Source organism: Mustela lutreola, chromosome X, assembly GCF_030435805.1.
Source record: "Mustela lutreola isolate mMusLut2 chromosome X, mMusLut2.pri, whole genome shotgun sequence".
Classification (NCBI taxonomy): Eukaryota; Metazoa; Chordata; class Mammalia; order Carnivora; family Mustelidae; genus Mustela; species Mustela lutreola.
The window spans coordinates 55,354,130-55,374,475 of record NC_081308.1 but is presented as its reverse complement, the minus strand read 5'-3'; positions in this window follow the sequence as shown (position 1 = coordinate 55,374,475).

Sequence of the window (20,346 nt, the reverse complement as noted above, 5' to 3'; positions counted from 1 at the left end):
TCTCCAGCTCGGGTCACGATCCCAGGTCCTGGTATCAAGTCCCACTCTGGACTTCCTGCTCTGCGGGAAACCTGGTTCTGCTCTGCCTCCCATCTCTTATGAATAAATAAAGAAAATCTTTAAAAATTAAAAAAAAAACATTTCTATCTTCCCACTTTTAAAGATTAATTCTAGGAATTATTGCTTTAAATCCAAGTGTCCTATCTCTTTCTTAAAAAGTCTTCTCCAGGCAACCTGGGTGTCTCAGTGGATTAAATGTCTGAGTCAAGATTTTGCCTCAAGTTATGATCTCAGGGTCATGGGATTGAGCCCTACTGAGGCCTCTGCGCTCAATGGGGAGTCTGCCTCTCTCCTTTTCCCTTTGCCCCACCCCCCTACTCACATGTGCACACACGTGTTGTCTCTCTCCCTCTCTCAATAAATAAATAAACAAATTTAAAAAGTCTTCTCCAAAGGGAGTTTGAGAAATAGTCCAGTAAGGGGCTGGAAGAAAATATTATAAGTTTTATTCATATTTCCTGTCATCCATTTAACTGTTTAGCTTTTGCATGTCATTTATAATGTGCATAATAATTTAGTAGAGTAGTAGAGTCTATAATTTATCAAAAATTTGCTTAAATTGGTGGTATGTCTGCAAATATTTTTGTATGTATGTATGTATGTATGTATGTATTTATTTATGTGAAAGAGAGGTGCACAGTAATAAAAGGAGATCACTGCTCCAGGGACCCAGATATTTCCCCAAGTCCTGTTTCCTTCCATTCCCTCTGGGCTTCATTAGACCCCCTTAACACCAATCTTGTCCCTAAAACATGCCTTCTGCAGTACCAAGTTCGAATGCTTAACTCGGGCCATCACTGCAGGCTGTACTGGGATGACCTTAGGGAAAAGGGTGGTGGGTCTCACGGGTTTGCTGTGTCACCCCCATGAATAGTCCTTTGTTCTGAACAGCTAGTGCAGCCCACGTTTGCAATCACAGGCTCTGGCACCAGAGTGGGCGTAGATCCCAGCTGGCCCCTCAGTAGCAATATGGCTTTGGGAAAGTTGTGTCATTTCTGGCCTAGACTTCATGCTCATCCATAACGTGGAGGAGAAGACACTGTGACCCTCAGTGGGATGTTGAAAGGATCATGAGATGGTTCGACTCAGGTGCTCTGAGGTACAGTAGGCCCACAGTAGAACAAAAAGTTGTTTTATTGATCTTATAGTTACTATTACTCATACTAACAAAACTGATCATTTGAGATGATTTTCAAGCGAATTGTCTTCGCCTGGATTTCTAAGATTAACCTGCTTCAAAATGAATTCTGCTCTACTGTGAGAAACGAGCTAACCAGCAGGTTTCTTCTGCGTCTTTTCTGAACATTTTAGGATCCTCTCTAAAGAAAGGTTCTAAAGGAAGGCAAAGTGCAGAAATACTCTTGCTTCAAAGGATGTGTAGGAAATGATTAATTTTGCCAAAAAACAGTGCCTTGAACATAAAAGATGTTTGATGAAGCTCACTGTAGACAGTGTATCCCTCCCGGATTCATAAGTTGAAAACTCAATGTCCAAAGGGACATAACTAGGAGATGGGGTCCTTGGGAGATGTTTAGGTCATGAGGGTGGAGTCCTCATGGGCGAGATTAGTGTCTCCATGAGAGAGACCCCACAGAGATCCCTCGCCCCCTCCACCTTGGAGGTTATAGGGAGAAGATGGTCATCTGTGACCCAGGAAGTGGGCACTTGAACAGACACGGAATCTTCCAGGGTCTTGACCGTAGACTTCCCAGCTTCCAGAACTGAGAGAAATAAGTATGTCTTTAAAGCACCTAGTTTATGGTGCTCTTGTTACATCAGCCCAAACTAAGATAAAGCTTGTCTCTTATGCTGAAAAATAACACAAATGTTAACAACAATTTTAAAAAGGAACATTGTGGCCAATGACATGTAATGAACATCATCTCTCCTCTACAGAGCCAAGAGCTTAATTAGTTTCGGGCAACTCAGTAGAGTATGATTAAACCAAAGAGCAGCAAGATGTCTAAATGCTCAAGTCCTCTGCCTCCTACTTTTCTGCCAAAACAAAAGAAAAGCCCTAGGCTGGTTTTGGTTGCCACCAAGCACAAAACAGCCAAATTCCAAATTAGAAAGCCTTGGGGTTTAATTGTGGATGTATGGTATTACATAGAAGCTCTCTTTGATCATTCCAAAGGATGTTTCCCTCAAAGGTTACAAATACATCTCAGCCTACCAACCATCTCAGGCCCAGAGCAGTTGACCTCCCCTCGTTAGTGCTATAGCCCCAAGGACTAGGACCCTGCCACCAGAACTCAGTCTTACATGTTATGCTAAGCAGACAAAACCAAAACAGGAGAGCTCCAACAGCGTTCACTGGCATGACTCACCCCCACTCCCTCGACGTCCAGGCAGTACCAGATGACAGGGAGGGGCCTTGGTCCAACATATGGGAGGGAAGGAAGTAGCCACGAGCAAGTACCTGCCTCTCTGTTCCTTTCTTTCATGAGCAGGTTGTAAGGAGGAGGAAGAGGAAAGGGAAGAGAGGTGAAATTCAAGGGGTTAAGGCGTCAGGTAGGCAGCTGGCTCCTGCCAGTAGGAAAGGGACAAATGAGAAGGCAGTGAGTCTTGCATGGAGGGTGGGGGGTAAGGGTTATGGCTTATGACGGAATCTGGACAGGAGTAATAGGGATACTAGTCATTTGAGTCGACCATTGGCAAGCGGGGCTGGGTGTCAGGGCAGATAGGCCTCCCTGGACAACGGCTCATGAGAGAAGGTGGAATTCTTCCCTGAGGATCAGGTGGAGCTTTGGGTGTTGGGAAAGCATAGACAGTATTGTTCCAGGGCCAAGGACAGGTCCGAGTACTCCTGGTTGGAGGTCAAGGCCACAGGATGATCCAGGTCTTCTACCAGCAGCTTGAAGGTACCACATGCCAGCCACCCCTCATTATTGTGTATAACTCTCTGGTGCAGTTATTGGCTTATCCATCAAATGACTCCTTCAGCAGCTTGAAAACCACCTCCACAGGTACTCCAGGATATGGGAGGCTTCCAGAGTGAATATTTCGCACAGGATCACACCAAAAGACCAGAAGTCACTCTGGTGGATGTAGATCTGGTCAAACATGGCCTTAGGGACCATCCACTTCACAGGCAGTCCACTTTTGGTTGTCTTTTTATAGTAATTGATGTAGTGATATCTCTGGCAAGGCTGAAGTCTGAGATCTTCATCATGTTGTCCTTTGTCACCAGCACTTCCCTGGTGGCCAGGTCTTGGTGTATGCACTTCTTGGAGGCAAGGTACTCCGTGCCTCAGGCTACCTGATAGGCACAGGATACCAGGTCCTTGGAGGAGAGTTGCTCTGCTGCATTGTGGCTGATATTGTAACAGTACTCCAGGTCAGGAGGCCTCTGGGCCTCCAGGTACTCCTGTATGTTGTCTTTGGAGGCATACTCCATGATAATGTACAAAGGACCATCCTGTGTGCAGGACTCAGCAGGTTGATGGTGTCCTTGTGCTTCCCAATCATCTTCATCATCTCCATTTCTGAGATTAGGTTTGACAGGTCTTTCTCTGTTGCATCTGACTTCAACATCTTCACAGACACTTTAGTCAAATGGTTGGATTTGTCTTTGTCCAGCCCAATGGCCTCCTCCAACACCACCTGCCCAAAGTAGGCCTGTCTTAGGGGTCTGCCTAAACTGCCTACAACCAGCCTGTCTAAAGGCAGTTATGAACTCTAGATTATCCTCAAAATCATTAAACCACAAGCTAAAAATTCTCTTCACTTGGTCTCTGTCACAGGTCTAATTTTCTTATCTTTCATCATTTATCTTTTTCCTAATTCTTATTTTCAGTATAGTTTATTTTGCTTCCAGGTGTTTCCCCTGTTTTCTGTATGCTGTTTCATAGGGAAGAATTATCCTGTCATAAAATTATTTCTTGAGAATTCATTACGTCTCTCAGTTATAATGGGTTCTTTTATGGTATTGATTCATTTGAGTTTTCTCAAAATGGGAAGAATTTTCAAAATGGTGTTTTCCTCAAGGTTCAGAGTATGTCTTAGACTCATCTTTACTCTTTTTGAAATTCACTTTTCAAATTCTTGTCCCTCTTTTTATCTTTTTAAATTAAAATGTTTTATTTTTACTATTTTTTTATTTGAGTATAGTTTATATTCAGTGTTACATTGGTTTCAGGTTTTCAATATCTCCATATATTATTCTATGATCACTACAAATATAGCCACCATCTGTCACCATATAACACTATTATAATATCATTGACTATATTTTCTACACTGTCCCATATCTCTTTTTAAATCTCTGATTTTTATGTTTTCTGTTATTCCAATTTTCGACCATCATTTTACTTGGTTCCTTTAATAAAATATGCCTGATTACACAGTCTTCGCTGAAAACGATAGCATTGGATTTATAGTAGTCTTTTCTTCTTCTTCTTCTTCTTCTTCTTCTTCTTCTTCTTCTTCTTCTTCTTCTTCTTCTTCTTTTTAAATTAACATATAATGTGTTATTAGCCCCAAGGGTACAGGTCTGTGAATCGCCAGGTTTACACACTTCACAGCACTCACCACAGCACATACCCTCCTCAATGTTCATAACCCCACCACCCTCTCCCTACCCTCCTCACCACCCCGGCAACTCTCAATTTGTTTTATGAGAATAAGAGTCTCTTATGGTTTGTCTCCCTCCCGATCCCATCTTGTTTCATTTACTCTTTTCCTGTCCCCCAAACCCCCCACATTGCACCTCCATTTCCTCATATCAGAGAGATCATATGATAGTGTCTTTCTCTGATTGACTTATGTTGCTAAGCATAATACCCTCTAGATTTCATTTCTTTTGATGGCTGCATAGTATTCCATTGTGTGTGTATATATATATATATATATATATATATATATATATATATATATACCATTCATTTGTTGATGGACATCTATATTACAAAAATAATATATCAGAGTAAGTATATTGATAGCTTTGAAGGTATGCTCTGGTTGGGCACTGTTTACTACTTAAAGGGGAATCAAATATGTGATGCTTATGGTGTGACTATATTAAAATTCAACAAGTTCAGAAGCATACGACGAGTAGAATAAAGATAAAAGATGACCCTTACTTATCCTAAATATAGACAATGGTATATATGTGCTAGTTGGGGAGAGAATCCAGTCAGTAGATGGAGGATGTGGTAGTGGAAAAAAAAAAAGACACAACGTTTTGGTTGAAACTTTAGCACTATATTTAACAAAGTGAAATTGTGTGTTAATAGCCTTCAATAAAATCCCCAAAATATTTTCAATTCATTGAAGATTATTTAGGAAAATCTTGAAAAATACAACTTGATAAGGATTCCAATAAAAGATTCATAAGCAATACAAGTTTCAGAATTTTCGGTATATTTTCCCTAAAAAGCCATTCGATTTAAATTAAAAAGAATTCTATTTTCCTGCCACTTAAATAAGAGGAAATTATTGGGTTTTGTAATAAGTCAATAGAATAAATTAACATATCTTTAGAAAACAGACATGCACACTAATTTAAAAATAATAGTGCTTAATCTGTTCAGCAAACATTTGTAAAATTCCTTGCCGACAGCTAGCTCTGGAGTTCTGCTAGGTGAGTAAGGCCATGTATGTTACTGCTCAGAGTACTGACGCAAAGCAATTGTCCCCTTCACATCCATTTTTTGCTGTTGATATGTCATGCTATGTTGTTTAGAGATACATAGATGGCCCTACATGAAGGCCTTTTTTTGGTGTGTATATGGGTGACTGTGATTTAACTTTCAAATAAGATGGCTCCTGATTTACAATGATGCAACTTATGATATATTTTGCAATGATGTGAAAGTGAAAGTGATTCAGTAGAAACTGTACTTTGAATTTTGAATTTGGGTCTTTTTATGGGCCAGTGGCATGTGGTATGGTGCCGTCTTGTGATGCTGGGCAGGGGCAGTGAGCCACAGCTCCCAGTCAGCTAGAAGATTACAGGGGTGAACACCTGATATACTTACAACCATTCTATATATAAACATTCTTCTTTTCTTAAGTGTAATATTTAATAAATTGCATGTGATATTTGATACCTTGTTATAAAGTAGGCTTTGCTTAAGATGATTTTGCCCAAATGCAGGGAAATGTAAGTGTTCTGAGTATGTTTAAATAAGGTTAAGGTAAGCTATGATATTTCATAGTTTAGGGGTATTAAATGCATTTTCAATTTTTTACGTGTTTCTCTGTACATAGCTCCCTTGTAAGCTGAGGAACATCTCTATATGAATATGAAGCCTTGGTATGGCTTACATATTATTGGCATGAAGCATCTAGAACAGTACATGTGCCATATAATTGTCTACAACATCAAACAAGTTTCTTGAAAACTTGTGCCAATGGGGTTATATCTTTAAGGATTCTTATTTCAGAAGGGTTCTCTCTTTTCAGAAGTTAAGTGAAAATCTGACCAAACTAAACATTTTTCCATTTCCCTTAGTGAGCAAAGAGTGCTAAAATCTATCTGCCATTTTCAACACTGTACTCAACGATTGTAATTCTAATTTAAGAACAGATTATTTATATCAAAACCACATGTTGGCCTAATCTTATACAATATTCATAAATCTCATTCAGAGCCTTGGATACTTTTATTTGTTGAGTCTATATGGTACTACGGACATTCATCTTTTTTGACCTCATAGCTTCATGTATGTCTATACTTTTGAAAATATATGCATCATAGTTCCATTGTAAAATGTCTATGCTATCAAAATGTGCTATGCTATCAAAATGGTAATAAGAACATACAAATGACCTGATGTAATGAACTGGACCAGATTGCCAGATATCACATTTCATACCAGAAAGATGCAGTGGTAAGTTTTAAAATGGCCAGCTATACTTCGAATGAATTATAACTCATTTAACTTCTTTCTTTGTGTACAGTATTATACATTAGTCAGTGTTATAGTAAATAAGTACTTTGGACAGATGTAAATATGCTGTAATGAAAAATGTTTTTCTTCTTTCTTTTAGTCCTTTTAACTTGTAAAACTAGCCACAAATACCATGCCTCCCCCAAAATAATTTGCAATCCAAATTTATCTCTAAATGAATTTATTGCACAGAAAAAAATATATATATACACATTGACAGTAGCCATGTTCAAAAATAGTTACACAACAGCGGGGCCCTAAATGTAAGCAGTATAGTTGTTTTGTTTTTTTCTTTAAAAAAAAAAAGAGGTTATGTGAAATATTGGAATTTTATTTCCAGGCCTAGTATTTCAAGAAAGTTAACTACACTTACGGTGTCAACAGCCTCTTGTTGGCAGTATGATTTTATTGGCTCGATGGAATAACAGCAAGAATTTACTATTGCTTCTTTCTTTTATGACACACACAGAAAAAAAAATTGACACATTTACTCAAGACCAACCAGAATCATTTTAACCTATCAAAATTGATGGGAGGCCTTCACTGCCAAAGTCACTGCTGGCTTTTCACAACTCATTGCAGACAATCTGCTACTCCCATTATGATAAAGGAGAGAAGAGTCATAATCAGGGAAGAAAGCTAGATTAATACTTGTAATTATCATTGAATTATTTAGCCTGCTCTAGGATTATTATTATTAGAGTCATTTGATAATTTTCTCTCATTTTATTAAACACAACTGTGAGTAATTACCCTACCTAATATTTCTCTGTATTGGCTGACTAGCTAGCAAACATTCATGAAAATATCCATTAGCCACACATATAAAATGCAGCATTATGATGCTGTTGAATCAGAACATACCACTACCTGAATCTGTAGCTCTTTGAGGATTTGCAAATCAACTAATTATATTTTTCTTGGATTCTTCCCATACAATTAGAAAATTTATAATAGAGTCCATGAACATTATTAGTTTTACCATTTTAAACCAGCAATCAGACTTTGATTTTTACAACAAAAGCAGAAATATAAACACACACATTTGGATCAGTTTTCTGTTAGTCTGTCCGGACTTCAAAATCCTATTCCTCAAGATAATGCACACCAAAGTTCTGGATTAAACAAGAAATTAGATGGCACCTGAACACTTGGTTTAATATTCTCAAAAGGACTATGCAACTTATTTCTTACATTATGACATTGTTTTACAAATATCCACACTTTTTAATGTTAATATTTTAATCATGATTAAAAAATCAAACATAAAAATTTCTACTTTTTGCTTTTGCCCCCTCCATTTGGAACTTATTTATAGCCTGATAATTCAAAGGTCCCTATGTTTATGAAAATGTGGACAGAAATAGCTCTAAGATCCCATTCAGAACTTGATATTAATCTAAGTCTTTTGGCTCCATTTATCCTGAGAGCAAAGTGTAGGACAAAGGATTTGAGTACTGTTAGTTTATCTGGGGGATTATCCAAGGTAGAAAAGAATGGGAAAGTGAGACAGTGAAGAAGCAACTTTGTCAAAAAGGTACATTGTTGATATAATTGTTGTGGATAGAAAATGAAGGCTTGCTTTTACTGAAAGTTCCTGAGAAACTTCTTTAAGTTGTCCTCATGAAGACCTGAAAACTGACAATTTTATCTATGGTTCTTATTTCCACTTCACTGAGAGCTGTCCTCAGAGGACATTAATTCTCCTACACTTTTGGGTTGTGTTGGAGACATTCTAAAATGAGAGAGAGAACATGAGATGCTATCAGTGTTACATAACTGTGATTTCCCATGGAACTATCCACCACAGGTGTGGCTATAATCAGGTGTTGGGCCTTGATATCAGAGGTATTTGAGGCAGTATCATTTTAGGTTAATCACTATATCTGAAATTTCCAAAAACTTCAACTGATGAAAATTTGATTATAAATCTACAAATATAACAATAAATCTACTGTATTCAAATTATTTTCATAGAAATTCACAGAAAAGCATCAATTGATTAATATTTAAATGTTACAAAATACTGAACTGAAAGAGTTTGGTCATATAACAACGTGTAAGAAGTAGAACTTAGGTTTAGGTTAGAACTCAGGATGCATTTGAGACTCAGTTAAGAAATTGAATGGAGGGACGCCTGGGTGCCTCAGTGGGTTAAGCCGCTGTCTTCCACTCAGGTCATGATCCCAGGGTCCTGGGATCGAGCCCCAAATCGGGCTCTCTGCTCAGCAGGGAGCCTGCTTCCTCCTCTCTCTCTGCCTGCCTCTTTGCCTGCTTGTCATCTCTCTGTGTCAAATAAATAAAAAAAATCTTTAAAAAAAAAGAAATTGAATGGATGTCTGACTATCTCTTAGGTTTGCTAAAAATCAGTGACTTTGTGTTCACTTGTGGCTATGCAGGAATTTTTAACTTTCTCTAAGAAGCTATTAGATTTGATTATATAATGGCAGTAAAGGATGGGGAAAAGCAAAGCACAAACCCCATAAAGACAAAGACACAGAGTATGAGAAACGAGTAATAGATAAGAAGAATCAATGCATTTGAGGAAAATGGGAATTGAAATACACAATGATTATTGATTTTTTCAGATGGAGAAAACAAATCTAGCTTGCAAGAAGGAAATAACAGAAGACATGTTGTGATGTGATACAGAATCCTGGAAAAGGCAGTAACATTGAATAAAGGAGTAGGGAGAGCATATCAGGTAATTTGGATAGGAAGTAGTTAGGAGATAATTGCTTGATAAATTTTATATGGCCCACTTAAATGCACAGATTTCTCTTCTTTAATTTATATGGAGAACAGGGCATCCTTTCTCTTCCCTTTAAGAGCACCAGAGGTGTACTCTTTCAGACTGAAAACCTGAAAAGCTCAGGACTCAGTTGCTTAAGCACAGCTGAGAGAACATATTTCAATTAAGATTTACATTTTGCTGTATGTAGTAGACTGTCAAAAGTGGTTTAACCATAGTTTTTCATTTAACAAGAGGACTACAGAGAGTGTTTTCTGGTGTTGGTTCAGAGTCTTAAGAAAGTCCAGTGAACTGTCTTAAAGGTTTTCATGGTTTTTTATTCACGGTTGCAAAAATTGCTGTTGGAGTTCTCACTATTAAGCCCACATTTCTGGCAGAAAGATAGAGGTAAAAGAGAATGATATCTTGTAAGACTGATACTTTGTCATATGGTTACAATGTAACTAGAAAAGAGACAATAAAATATTTGATGTTGTTTTAAGTTTCCTGTTGTCAGTCCCTCAGTGCTTTCTGATATTAAAGGAAAAAGTAGATGGATATTGACCTGGCAACTATCAACACCTGTCAGTCTCTCTTGGATAACCAATATCTCTATAATCTCTTCTTCCCAGTAAAAAAATATATATATTCATAACCCACACTGTGCCATCTCAAGCTACTGCACCAAGATAAAATTACAATGATTTTCAGTCATTCCAAATGGACAGAATACCCTTCCTTATGATATCATGTCTTATAAGATGGATATTGCTACCAATATACCCAGATGTGACTGTGGAAGATACAGGAAACAAATAATAATATTTATACATTCCTTGGGTTGACCCTGTTTACACAGATGCATTACTATCAGAAAAGGTTGGTTTGGGACATTGGAATGAATTTACTTAATGGGTCTGTATGTAATTGGGTTGGAGGAAATTTTTAATTTCTACAAAAATTATTAGAATTCTACCTTATTCTCTTTTGTTAATTTTCACATGTTAACAAAGCTAACGTTTTTGTATAGCAGACAAGATCTTAAATCCTAACAAAACTCAAATTTTTCCTTTTTTTTTTTAAGTTTGAGAGCCTCATGTTCTCTCATGCTGCTTTAAATACAACTCAAAAAAAGGGAGCTAAATGGGGCAGTAAGACCAGACTTTTTATTTTATTTTATTTATCTTATTTTTAATTAAAAAATTAAAGATTGTATTTATTTATTTGAGAGAGAGAGAGCATGAGTGGGGCAGGGGGAGGTAGCTGCAGAGAGAGACTGAGAAGTATACTCCCTAATGAGCAGGAAGCCCGATATGGGGCTTGATCCCAGGATCCTGACTGAGATCATGACCAGAGACAAAGGCAGGTACATGTGCAAAATCCCTTTTTTCTGGGAAACAATACTTTACAAGAGATGTTTGAAAAAGTACTGGGGAATCAACTTTAATGGGAGATACAAAAATTTAATTGACTTTTGTAAAGCTACAGGGATCCAAATGATGGGAATCCCAGCCCGTTTAGGTTGTGGACCACAGAGTATTCTTCTCTGTAATATTTTATTTTCTTCCATGTCTACTAACTCCAGTCCAAGTTCACTGATCTCTTTTTAGATAGTGCAAAACCTGGCAAAGAATACCAAACAAGTGCCCAATATTCTACATTTATTATATAATTTCTAACATATAGAAGTGTGTTATCAAGGCTGGTTCTGTGAATGAACATAGTTATGCTAAAGTGTGTTTTTTTCTCCAAGAAATTAAATGCATGATTATCACACAATTATAAAATACTTGTGTCAAGAATTTTTATTCAAAAATTAATAAGAGAATCAGATATTAAAACTAGTTCACATGGTACTTTGGGATATAAGCAGAGTTGTGCAGCAAAAGTGCTCTGGGCCCATAATTTGGGTTATAGAATTTATGTTTTCTAATGAAAAATCATTAACTTGCATTATTGTTAACAAGAATCTTGTGCATTACCATCAGTTTTCTATATTAAAACCTGTTGCTCTACAGTTTGTAAATAATTTGTCAATAGCAAGCTAATAAACGGTGTGACTCCAAAGGATTGAGATAATCTCCAGAGTTTCTGCTACATAATGCCCAGGACTCCATTGAAAGGACACCTAAGAATTAATTTTGCCCAAAAATTTGATCATTGTTTTCACTGTCCTAACCTATTTTCCAAACCTAGTCCTTTTGCTTCACCTTTCAGTCTGCGGACAACCCTGTATCTGATTGACTTGTTAATTCTGGGAATGTTTTGCAGATTAATTTGCTTGCCAGAGGTGGTTCCTCTAATTGATGTCTAAGAACCCTAATTAGTTAAGAATACTTTTTTTTAACATTTTCATTGCTATTTATTATTATTATTATTGCTAATATTTCTATTATAAATAATTCACAAGGGCATTTATCTGACAAAACACAAAGAGCTGGCTACTAGTAGAAAAAGTACATTTGACTCTGTCAGTGAAAATGGTAAAGGGATTTGAGAAAATAAGGCAAAGCACTGGAATCATGTGTTAAAACTTGAAATATTATAGACACATTTACTTAATTTCTAATACTGTTGTTGCTTATAATTAAATAAGATGTTTTCCATGAACCACGCATTACAGCAAATATGTTGTTTATACAGATTAAATTTTCATCAAAAGGGATTCCTGGGTGGCTCAGTTGGTTAAGCAGCTGCCTTTGGCTCAGGTCATGATCCCAGCGTCCTGGGATTGAGTCCCGCATCGGGCTCCTTGCTCGGCCGGGAGCCTGCTTCTCCCTCTGCCTCTGCCTGCCATTCTGTCTGCCTGTGCTTGCGCTCTCGCCCACTCCCTCTGATAAATAATTTAAATCTTAAAATAAATAAATAAATAAATAAATAAATTCTCATAAAAAAATTGTAAGTGTATTTTATTGTAGGATCATGATCAGCATTTTGCAGATGAGAAAAATGAAATTTGGAAATGTCTCTTCAAATCCCTCATACAATATCTGGCCTAGATAGAAGGATATACTATCACAATTGAGGAAGATAATTGAGATTACTTAAAATGATAAACTTTATTGTTTAGCGTTTTTTTAAAAGTTTGCCACAGATTCAGATTCTTTTAAAATATGTATCTATTTTGTGTAAAGAGAATGCACTGAGAAGTAAAAAGAAAGTGATATATCAGTGCTACCAACTAATGGCTATACTATCATCACCTTATTTATGAACAATGAAACAGCATGCAATATTTAAATCAATTTAAATAAATTCCTATTTACTTTATATATTTATAAATTTCAATAAATTCCTATTTATATATAATTAAAGAAATTCCTCTAACAAACAGTATGTGTTGAAGGTTGCTAGCAGAAAAGTGTTGTACTACATGGAAGTAATCAGAAAATATGATCTAAAATTCTGCTTTCAAGGGCGCCTGGGTGGCTCAGTGGGTTAAAATTCTGCTTTCAAGAAGCTATAAGAGTAAGTACTGAGCATTAGCTATTATATGCTATGGATGAATAACTGAAATCTACATTTGAAACTAATGGTACACTATATGTTAACTAATTGAATTTTAAAAAGTTAGTAAAAAAAATACCACTATTTTATAAAACAATATTCCCAACAGGCTCTTTTGCTTTAAAATACTCACTTTGTAACGAGGGTCATTACTTTTGTCTAGCCAATTCTTACATCACTGTTTATCCCTTCTCTGCTTTATTCCTTCCCAGTATCAATAAAGGCTCACTTGGGGTACCTAGAAGCCATGAGAAAGCTTGTAATAGATCTGGCTGGCTTTCACCAGCAATTTGACCACCATGTGCACAGGGAAGTCTATTGATAAAGGCTTTATTGCAATACATTGCAAATACATGGATGATTTTGAATTCTCTTTCTTGAGGTCTTGTTTCATGATAATAAATTTAGGGTGGCTTATTGGAATGGATGTTATTAACATATTTTCATAGTTCTAAGTACATGGAATTGTAAAATAGATTAATGAATGTGGCATTACTCACAACTGTCCTCATTTTGAAATCAAATTACAGTGTACTGAGCTGAGGAGGCAAAGCAGATTTGGGATTATGAGTGAACTAATTTAAAAAAGTCTTAGGGGTGTGATCAGACTATTGGGTAATTCAGTAGAAAAATGTCAACTGATTGAGATTCTGTGTTCCCTGATTTCAGAGAGAAGTTAAGATAAATAAGTAACATGAGGAGACTAGGAAGCCAAACATAAGTGAAAATTTTGTGCCAGGGTGTGTATACATCTGTTTATCTTCTTGCTTTACCATTAAGGTTGTTCCTAGAGGAGAGTTTAAATATGTGTTGGAGCTAATCTCTGTGGATTACACAAGAAACCACATCCTACAGCTCTCCCTGAAACACCCCTTATGATTTCAATGTAACTTGGTTTTTGCATTTTTAGAAATAACAAAATACTTTGCAAACTCCTCTACTTTATTATTTCTACAAGTTACCACCACAAGTGAGTCAGCTGGCTCCACATTTTAACACAGTGACAGTCACAGAGGAATGGAGGAATGAGTCGAGTTATCAATATATGTGCTTTTAAGAAGTATGACAGGGTAGCAGCTATTTCCAGGAACCAAAACATGGGTCAGCAGCTGTGCAGGAAAAGTGGTGGAATAAATGACTCATTTCAGAGTTCTATAACATATTAGTTCTATAATGTATCTTCAGCACCCAATTACCCGCTTTGATCTAAAGATAAGGATTTACAGTTAAGGTCCCATTTATGATTTGACTGGTAGGGTCTGAAGAATTTTTACTATTGTTTTGACTATTACTTGAAACCTATAGTAGTACTTGGGATATGTGTTGTGTATTCTGTGAACATGTGCTAATTTTAGATTAGATAATTCCTGTCTCAAACCCCTGTTAATTTGTTTGTTTTTGATTACTTGTTAGTGGTTTCAGTAAATGGATATATCTGAACAATAGCAAAGCCACTATTAAAATAAGTTATTATTATATAGAGCATGGAATTGCACATTCCTCCTTTGAATCCAACAGAGTTTCACCATATCCTTAACAATTTGGGAAAAACATGCTATTATTTTTCTTTATAAAATTTCTCCTGTTAGGCTGTGATGATTGTCATCAGCAGTAACTCCTCTGAAGGCTTTGTCAAAAGAGTTGAAAAAATTGGAAAGGTGTGAAGGTAGCTGTTTGCTGAATATAAAGAAAAGAGCATTGAAGTACAATTCACATTCTTACTTCTCCTTCTATGCTTTCAGATGTTTGACATTTGAAAATTTTGCTTCTAGAAGAGATGCCCTATATAATTCTTTTTTTAAAATTTTTTATTTTTTATAAACATATATTTTTATCCCAAGGGGTACAGGTCTAGGAATCGCCAGGTTTACACACTTCAAAGAAACCCTAAGCCCAGCAGGAGAAGAGAAATCGTAATGATCAGAGCAGAAATCAACGAAACTAGGAGCTGGTTCTTTGAAAGAATTAATAAAGTTGATAAGCCCCTGGCCAGACTTATCAAAAAGAAAAGAGAAAGGACTCGAATAAATAAAATCATGAATGAAAGAGGATAGATCACAACTAACACCAAAGAAATACAAACTATTATAAGAGCACACTATGAGCAACTCTATGCCAACAAATTTGACAAACTGGAAGAAATGGATGCATTCCTAGAAACATATAAACTACCACAACTGAACCAGGAAGAAATAGAAATCCTGAACTGACCCATAACCAGTACGGAGATTAAAACAGTCATTAAAAATCTCCAAACAAACAAAAGCCCAGGGCCAGACGGCTTCCCAGGGGAATTCTACCAATCATTTAAAGAAGAACTAATTCCTATTCTCCTGAAACTGTTCCAAAAAATAGAAATGGAAGGAAAACTTCCAAACTCATTTTATGAGGCCAGCATCACCTTGATCCCAAAACCAGACAAGGATCCCATCAAAAAAGAGAGCTATAGACCAATATCCTTGATGGACACAGATGCGAAAATTCTCACCAAAATACTAGCCAATCGGATTCAACAGTACATTTAAAGGATTCTTCACCACGACCAAGTGGGATTTATTCCAGGGCTGCAAGGTTGGTTCAACATCCGCAAATCAGTCAATGTGATACAACACATCAATAAAAGAAAGAACCAGAACCATATGATACTCTCAATAGATGCTGAAAAAGCATTTGACAAAGTACAGCACCCCTTCCTGATCAAAACTCTTCAAAGTGTAGGGATAGAGGGCACATACCTCAATATCATCAAAGCCATCTATGAAAAACCCACTGCAAATATCATTCTCAATGGAGAAAAAGTGAAAGCTTTTCCACTAAGGTCAGGAACACACCAGGGATGTCCATTATCACCACTGCTATTCAACATAGTACTAGAAGTCCTAGCCTCAGCAATCAGACAACAAAAGGAAATTAAAGGCATTCAAATCAGCAAAGAAGAAGTCAAGTTATCATGCTTTGCAGATGATATGATACTATATGTGGAAAACCCAAAAGACTCCACTCCAAAACTGCTAGAACTTGACAGGAATTCAGTAAAGTGTCAGGATATAAAATCAATGCAAAGAAATCAGTTGCATTTCTCTACACCAACAACAAGACAGAAGAAAGAGAAATTAAGAAGTCCATCCCATTTACAATTGCACCCCAAACCATAAGATACCTAGGAATAAACCTAACCAAAGAGGCTAAGAATCTATACTCAGAAAACTATAACGTACTCATGAAAGACATTGAGGAAGACACAAAGAAATGGAAAAATGTTCCATGCTCCTGGATTGGAAGAATAAATATTGTGAAACTGTCTATGCTACCTAAAGCAAGCCCTATATAATTCTTACTTTAAGGAACAAGTTGCTTTTATAATTTTTAAATTATTCTACCATTCAAGTATTTCCATTTAAATTAAATTCAATATCATTTAAAAAATAATCAAAAGTGCAGCCAGTATTCAATTCCTGGGCTAAATAATTTTAGAAAGCTTTGTGTTATTGAACCTACAGGGTTTTTCTGTAGTTTTAACTCTTTCTTTCTGTGATTTTTCCCATTAGTCACGTAAGTGACTGCAATATAACAGACATTGAGGATAAAGAAGGACTGAATAGAACAATCCTTGGCCTCATGAAGTTGAGAATCTAGCAAGGTAGTCAAACAACTCAATCATTCAGAGACAATTTATTGAGTGCCTGGCCTAAGATGAGCACAACAAAACCCCAGCTCAGAGGAATCATTTTAATGTGAGAGATAGATAATAGGTAAGCCAACTTAAAAAAAAATTGTACTGGTTTTTCTTTAATAGTGATGCATATTTGAACTAAATAAGCACATTTTAAAAAGAGCAGTGATTGAGAAGAAGAGGTTTTTTAACTGAGTGGTCCGAAAAGGACTCCCTTAAAAAGTCTGTTTTGAACAGATTTCTGAATAATATCAGCTATGAAGCTGTGTAAAGATCTCAGGGGTGGGTGATTTTTTCCAGTCAAAAAACTGTAAAGGCTCCAAAGTCACAATACAGCTGTAAGTTTCTCTAATAAAGTAACTTCTGACAAAGGATGAGAAGAAATAACTAACCCAGGTTTAAAAGAAAAGGGACAGACTTTCTATGGAATTAATATTTAATTAAAGCTCTAAAGGACAAAAATACACTAGAGCAAAATCCTGGTGATGCTGATATACCTAATGAAAGATCATAAACAAGGTGTGGGTAGCAAAGAGTGTGTGGGAATGTTGGTAAGCACAGTGGGGAAGAGTCATCCCTGAACATGTTCTTAAATGAAGCAATTCTTGTGTTGTTTTAAAAGGTAAATTGGAGTTTGTCTAAGTGATTAGAGAAGGATGCCTCAGCTTATGGAACTTCGAAGCCATAAAGATGTGATAAACTACTGCAGATATTTTCATGTATATTTGTTGTTGCTTCTAGTACTGGTGATCTAAAAACTCCTACTTAAGACAACTAAAAATCCAGACAAAATAGCTTTTAAAGTTAAAAATATCAGAATGATTATAAAAATAAGTGAGGGATTACTGGGCCAAAATACGAAATACAATGAGAGCCTAGAGATATATTCCCTGAAGCCATTTTAGCTATAAGAGCATTTGAAACTGCTAAAACACACTGAGCTGTGTTTTTCATAGATTCTTGATACCAGAGAAACAAAATTCAAAATCCAGCAACAATCAAGTTTGAGGACTTTGGTACAACCCAAATTTAAGTTGAGATCCCCAAAGAACAAGGAGAAGCAGAAATAAGACTATAGCCTGCCTTGCCTTCTGTGTAAACTGAGAAAGTCAGTCACTGAATTTGGAGTATGATTGTCTTGTAGAGTCTCAGATATAATAGAAAATCCTGCCAAGGAGGACCATACCATTATGATAGCTCTTAATTATCCCTACTCAATAAGAGTTTCAAATATAATGTCTTGAACATAGCAAAATGTAACAAAGCATGCAAAGAAAAATCATTAACAAGATTTGATAAACAAAATGGGATTAAGTATGATATTAAAATGATCAATAAAGATTGTAAAATGGCTTGATTACTCTGCTCAAAGAAATGAGAGGGGAAGCAAATTGAACAAAAAACTGAAACTAAAAATGATATTGAGAAAGATTTTATAAATGAACCAAATGGATACTCTAGAACTTTAAAGATATGACAGCTAATTTAAGATACCACAGGGGTGCCTGGGTGGCTCACTTAATTAAACCTCCAATTCTTTTTCCTTTTATTTAACACCTTAATTTTATTTTATTTCTTTCATTTTGGCTCAGGTCATGATGTCAGGGTTGTGAAATAGAGCCCAGAGTTGGGCTCTGTGCTGAGCCTGGAGCCTGCTTAAGATTCTTTTCTCTTCTTTTTCTATCCCTCCCTGCACTCTTGCTCGCTCGCTCTCTCTTGCTTGCTAATAAATAAATAAATATATAAATATATAGATAATAGACAAAGCAAAATAAAAGCAGATTATGGAAATAAATATAAAGATTTTGAAATGAAAACAAGTTCAAAATAAAATAGAGAAGACCTACACAGCTAAAAGTTCATTCAAAAATCTACTATTAAAGAAGTCAGTATGACACAATGTTAAGATATCAAAAGATTTGAGCATGTACTTTACAGAAAGGGTAATCCAAATGGCCACTCATATATAAAAACTGTTTATCTTTATTATGAATCTGGAATTAAATTAAATTAAATTAAATTAAATTAAATTAAAATTAAAATTAAATTAAAACCTAGAATGGCATACTATTACACACTTATCATATTGGGCAACAGTAAAAATGTCTTGCAAGAATGTGAAAGTATGACAGTGCCCATAATAAAAACATTTGAGGTAAGTTGTACAATATTTAGAAAACTTAACAATAAAAATAAAAAAATATTGGTCCATTCCTAGAAACACAACATGGAACTAAATGAATATTTTCACCAGGATATGCAAACAGATGATTATAGTTATTTCATTCATAACAGCAGATCAGCAGTGGTATATTTGCACAATGTTACATTAAATAAGAGAGAATATTAACAACCTGGGAGGAGGGGCTAGGTTGTTATCATAAAGAGATCTTCTATGGTGCTGATTATGTTCTATTTCTCAAAATCTTTAAGTTAAAAAAGTTTTCCAGTTTATATCTAGATAGATAGAGAGATAGATAGATAGATGATAGATAGACAGATATCCCAGAAGCTGCAATGCTAGGCTAGGACCAGGCTTTAAAGGGCTTTTCTATACTCTACTAAATACTTTAAACCTTTCATTATATCATAGCTCAGTGTTCAAATCTCCATTGGTTTCCTCAGTTTCCTAATATTTCTCTTAAGGTGACCTGATCTAGACTTTTGATCACCTTTGTCTAAATATTTCTATTTTAACAAAGTCCTTTTTAACACTCAGAGACTGAAACTTAGAAAAATACTCTGTTATCTCACTAGAGTGGAAAATATATAGTTACCCATTAACTAATGATATCCATGTCTACATTAGATCCATGACATTTTTAATTCTTGGGAGCTTTTGGTTAAATGAATTTTTTAAGCTTCCTTTAAATGAAGCTTTAAGCCATCACCACATGAATAAAATTGAAGAACTAAATGAAAACAAGCCAAGTATTTACAGAGTAATAGAATGTGCAGTGGAAAGAGTACAATTCTGAAATCATAAAGCCTAAATTAGTGTGATGCATCTTTACTAGCCATGTAATCATAAACCAGTTATCTAAATTGTGTTTCCTCGGTTTTTTCACCCATGAAATGGTGATGATAATACTTATTATGCAGAGTTGTTGTGTGGCTGTAATGAAGCATGGAGCATGAGAGTCTCATATTCCATACTAAAATGATAGCTATTTTTATACTTATAATAATTCTAATAATAGTAATTAAATTGTTCAAAATGATAATATTCATTTATATTGAGGCATTGTATTGACTATTCATAGACACATTTACCAAAATAAATTTCATTTTACTTTACCCTCCCTGAGGATATATATTTCCTAATTCAATATGAATCTCATTATGAATAATAATTATCATGATAAATATGCTGATTTTTCTTCTATTTATTTTTAGGGAAGTATCCTAAACTGTTGAACATAAAGAAACTTAAGCAAGTCTGTCTTATTCAAAATTTGCATGCTGCTTTCTTATGAAACTAG